Raw genomic sequence first — 5,091 nt, 5'->3', positions numbered from 1 at the left:
GTCATAGCCTGATAAGCTGCCAGAGCTTCCCCGATCAGACAGGGACCCAGTTGGCTGGCCTACTCCTTTGGCCATGACGCAGTGGTGGCCAACCGCTCGAAGGCAACCAAGTACGCCTCCGGGTCATCCTCCGCAGTCATCTTTTGCGCCTGTGCATTAAGAGGCGCCATCAGGGGTATTACTGGAGTTTGGGGTGCGTTTCCAAGACCAACCCTCTCGATCGGTGCCGTGTATCTCTCCTCCCTCTGTCTATCCTCCGTTTCCCGTCTGTGCTCCAGTGCCTGTAGCAGCGTGGTTAGTTCAGCTATGTCCATGGATCCTACTGCTAACACCACTTGTGGCAAAGTGGTTTGTAGTGCTCCGGTGTATAGGTGATTTGAGGTGCTCCAACAAAGGACAAACAGAAAGTTTACCAGTCAGGTTTCTTTAATGCCCTTTAAACCAGGTTTCAAATAATAAAGCTGGCTCTACCCAGCAATGGGTATTGCCAGCGAAAACTGGACTCAAATAATAAAGCTGGCTCTACCCAGCAATGGGTATTACCAGCTACAAAACAAAGGGGTTGCAGTCCCGAAATAATAAACACAAACACGTCTCCAGACTGGGTGCTCTGGTGCAGGTGCGGTGCTCTGAGTGCTGGTGCTCCTGCGCGTTCAGGTCCGGGCTTCTCGCTGCAGCTCCAGCTTCGTATCAGCCGTCTGGCAAAACAAACACAACACTTCTCAATGAACCCACACTTCATTCAAGGTTCCGTCCTTGTCTCCTCCCATTAACCACAACAAAGGAGCCGATTACGGCGTCACGTCCCCCTAAAGTACCCTAAGCCCCGCCCCCTCCGATAGCTAGTTCAATCACGTCTCCTCTAATTCATGACTGAAACTTCGCTCACCGTACTAGGGCAATGACTCCAGGTACCGTAACGGCGCCCTCTTCCTGAATGGCCGGCTCCTGACTGTCCCCGGGATGAACTGCCCAACCATTCAGTAGGAAGCCCGCAGCTCCTGTTGTACAGTGCCCTCACCGGTCGAGAGGGAGACTGTTGATTTGGATTCATTCGCTCTCCGTCACAAATACAAAGGAATGTATATACTTGAAGCTTACCTAATTCATCCTTCAGCCAAGCTGTTGAGGGTAGGTTTTTTAATCATCATTTTATTAACAGGCCAGGTTGCACACCCTGCGAAACAAAGAATAGGGAAACAGTTTAGATGAGGTGTCAAATGTTTTATGCTGCTTTACTTATTTATGAAATAATTCAAATGCTTAAAAAAATAAGTAAAGAAACAGTGAATGTGGCTCTACATAAAACAGACAAACCACAAAAACATATGTGAATATATTCAATTCACTCAGTTAAAAGGACATTACAGATACCATTTTAAAACATGAAAACATCCGGCATATATTTGAATCACTAACTATACACAGACTTACCATGTTCTGGGTTTGTGCCAACTTTGTTCTGTCTCAGTACAGCTTCCATGCTGGGAGTAGTGTGCTGTCTGGAACAAAGTGCTATGATGTGGTTGCACAAGGCACTTCCTGCTGCACAAGAACAGTGGCAGTGGGATAGGACTGCTGGGTCTGAATCCCTTAGCACAATCTGTGGTAGAAAAAAAAAAAGTGTACAAAATATAAATCACATCTCCTACATACATACATTAAAAACATTTAAGACAATCAACACTCGGCAAATCTTTGATAACCATAACAAAAACAATTTGTTAGTACAATTATGTTAGTCTGTTTAGTAAAACATAAAACAGAAAGATTAATCATTAATATTAGTAAAAAAAAAAAGTGCTAGTGATAATAATAAAAATAATATTGTTATCAAATATTCAGAACACCAAAATAAACAACAAAACAACAACATGGAACTCATGGAACTGCTTCTCTTTCTTCATCGATCTCAAACAACAAGCCCTCATGCAGATTTCACCTGTCACCTTGTCTTTGTTAACAATAACAATGTAGACTTTTAATGTCTGGGGGAAGACAGTGGTTAATACAAAATATAAAACAATTAAAGCATTATAACACTAATTCTACATTGTACTAGTTTACCACTTTATTTTTATTACACATATTTGTTAAAATTAGTTAAGTTACGCTACAATAACGATCCAGATGTTATTGTGATAAAATAAAACTTAGGCAACAAATCTTTTATTATACAATGTAGCCTGCTCATGAACCAAGAATCCTGACTAAATATGGGCTTCACCACTACAGTTAAATATACATCCTGGGGGTAAACATCCTATAGGAAATCCTTTTAAATCCTGTTAGATTTGAAAGATTTCTATAGGATTTAATAGCTAACACAAAAAACCTTTATGAATTTTTATCAAGTTCCTTTATGATTCTATAGTATTTTTAAATGGATTCTTATAGGATTTTCAAAAGGATTCCTATAACATTTATTTCAATTTCTGAAGAATTCCTATACAAATTTTCTATAACATTTTTTCAACAGGCAAAGAGGATGTAAAAATGTAAACATAAAACTAACTTGCCTTCATAGTCGCAGAGGTAGCCTGAGATGTACATTTTAAACCCCTTTTCTAATTTGGTAGATGGAGCTTTGCTGCATAGTTTTAAAATTCTGTGGACGTCATTATGATTCCTGGTAAGTCTTGAAGGCAACGAGTATAAAACCAAGCCATTGTAAAAAAAAAAAAAAATGTAATTGTTAACTCAAACAAGCGGTAATATAAGCTAGCGGACATTAGCCGGATGTCACTAATCCGGTATAAGGAAATGTGGAAATAGGAAGTGCAAAAAGCCTATTCTGAGATGACTTTCGGAAGGAAGTTGGGATTGAGCCTGTAAGTAACTTTGTCTTTAAAGAACTGGGTATGGATAGTCTACAACTATGGTTTGGAGTTCACTTACTCTTCTTGCTGAAACTATGCCTACTATAAATGTTGTTTTGAGGGAAAGATGTTTCAGGGAGCAGAAGCTTAGGGGTTTGAAGTGTGCCTTTGTTAGCCTTAAAACAAGGGACAGGCTTCACTGAGGAACCACTGGTCAACAGGGTGGTATTAGGTGCAGGCTTTCAAGAAATGTTGTTGGATTGGATGACTATGACTATCTATGACTGTCAGAGAGAACCGTTTGTGCTCTAATTTCCCCCTTTCAATTTCCAGGCTGCTAAGTGGAAGCAGTATGGGTTGTGGTGGAGTAGGTTGCTCTTGTTTTGGGACAGTAGGTCTCTGGGCGTAAGCAGAAGACAAAATGATCAGAGATACTCTTCTCATGTAGCTCACCTGGAGCAGGGTAACCGAAGGCAATACTGCAAGAGCTTCAGCTTCTTTCTCCTGGGATCTTTTTCATGGGTTAACAACGTGATCAAAGGCTCATGTGCTGAGTTCATCGAACAAGTAAGAAATGTACGCTGCAGAAAACCAGACCTCCAGACATTGAGAAGTTAAAATACTCCTGGACTTGAATTCTGTAGACTTTAATTCTAAACAAACATTAGAAGAGGGATGAGTCTGTATGTGATATCAGATTATTTAATTCACTTGGCATCTGCATGTAAGTTATGCAAGTGCAGCTGTCAATTTAATCATATAATCTAATATCAAAGATATACTCTGGCTAAAGTTTGTTTAGAATTATCAGGACATCGAACTACCTCTATGCTCCAATAGTGAAACCTAAAAAAAGTTATAGGCACTGGTACTTACCAATAGCAGTTTTTCCTAATTTACTTCAATATATAACTGAAAATAAAAGTGGGTTATTGTACTTCTAAAACGAGCAATTAAAAACAAATTTTGATGCATCTGGAGGAGGAAGGCCAGGACCATTTTAACATGTACCTTAAAAATTGGTCAATTTCTAGACACTAAATTAAATATTATTGTCTTACCGACACCAAAGTACACTGTTGCAAATCTTGTTTTTAATATAAAAACTTGGCATAAAAAAAGTAATACACACACGTGATAGTGAGCATACCACATCCTAATAAATGTGTAACACTGCAGCAACATGAAGAATAATATATGCTGCAAAGGAAAGTAATATGTTTACTGTACATATTACATCTTGTTCTGTTGAACTTTATTTGTCACAAAAAATTGCTTCATATCAATAAATCATGGTAAATCTTTGTTTTTGATTTGCTCTGAGCCTGCCCAAGAACCACCTGCCAAGAAGAGAAAGCTGTTTATATTCATGATAGCTCCTCCACCTTCTCAACCTGCTACTACAGAGGCGACTGGCTACTTGGCTTTCCCCTGTCTTCCAGAGGACTCTGACCCCTTGTATTTTAGAAAAGCTATGCCCCTAAATGTCCTCATGTGGCCGCCACCTCTGCACCTGTCAAGAGAGTATTCAGCATTGCCGGCAGTCATTCTGACCATATAGGTGCTCTCTCAGCGACAACAGATTTGAAATCTTGATGTCCATATACTGCAATAGCAATGTGACATGACCAGCATCAGACAACTGACTTGTGACAGTGCAAAAGTACACAATATTGATTTGGCTTTGCATGTAATGCTGATGTGTTAATTCGGTAGAATTTTGAATGTATTAATTGTATTTGTGTATTTGGATAATATTAATGCAAATATTAATGTGATGATACTAAATAAATGTTCTTATAAAACTGAATATATGTTATGTTTCACATTATTATAAAACAAAAATCAATGTATTTGAATATTTATAAATATTCCAACAAAATTATTTTAAATATGTAATTATTTAGAATAATATCAGAAACATTATTTGAAATATTAAATATCTAAAAGCCATATTTATCCCTGGTCTGTTGCCTAGATTAGAATATCTGATTTTCATTTTGGATAAAAAATGACAACAAAAAAATTACTTTTACAAGCACCCTATATTGATTTACAGGGTAGAAGACAAGAAACAGCAGTTGTCTTGAGAACAAGACTGACATTTCTGGCAACTGAAACGTTGCAGTTGGCTGAAATTGTCAATGCTTCAAAAAGTTGATAATGTTGTGTGGCAAAGTGGTTGATTGTGTACAGGTACAGAGGTGATCTAGTGCAGGATTAAAACAGACAGAGATTGTAATCTGGTATGGAAAAGTGATTTCTGTGTTTT

The 5,091-nt window shown here is 38.3% G+C and overlaps 1 long non-coding RNA gene across 1 annotated transcript; it reads right to left on the bottom strand.

Annotated features, from left to right (window-relative positions):
- Positions 1-658: 658 nt before the first annotated feature.
- LOC121315345 lies at positions 659-1,599 on the bottom strand. The gene is made up of 3 exons (XR_005950252.1): positions 1,435-1,599; positions 1,102-1,177; positions 659-698 (listed from the first exon to the last, which is right to left on the bottom strand). It is a non-coding gene; the product is annotated as an uncharacterized LOC121315345 (long non-coding RNA).
- Between the last annotated feature and the right edge of the window lie 3,492 nt (positions 1,600-5,091).

This window comes from Polyodon spathula, chromosome 5 (genome assembly GCF_017654505.1).
Source record: "Polyodon spathula isolate WHYD16114869_AA chromosome 5, ASM1765450v1, whole genome shotgun sequence".
Lineage (NCBI taxonomy): Eukaryota > Metazoa > Chordata > Actinopteri > Acipenseriformes > Polyodontidae > Polyodon > Polyodon spathula.
Note: the sequence above shows the minus strand (reverse complement) of the source record. Positions and strands in the feature narration are given on the sequence as shown.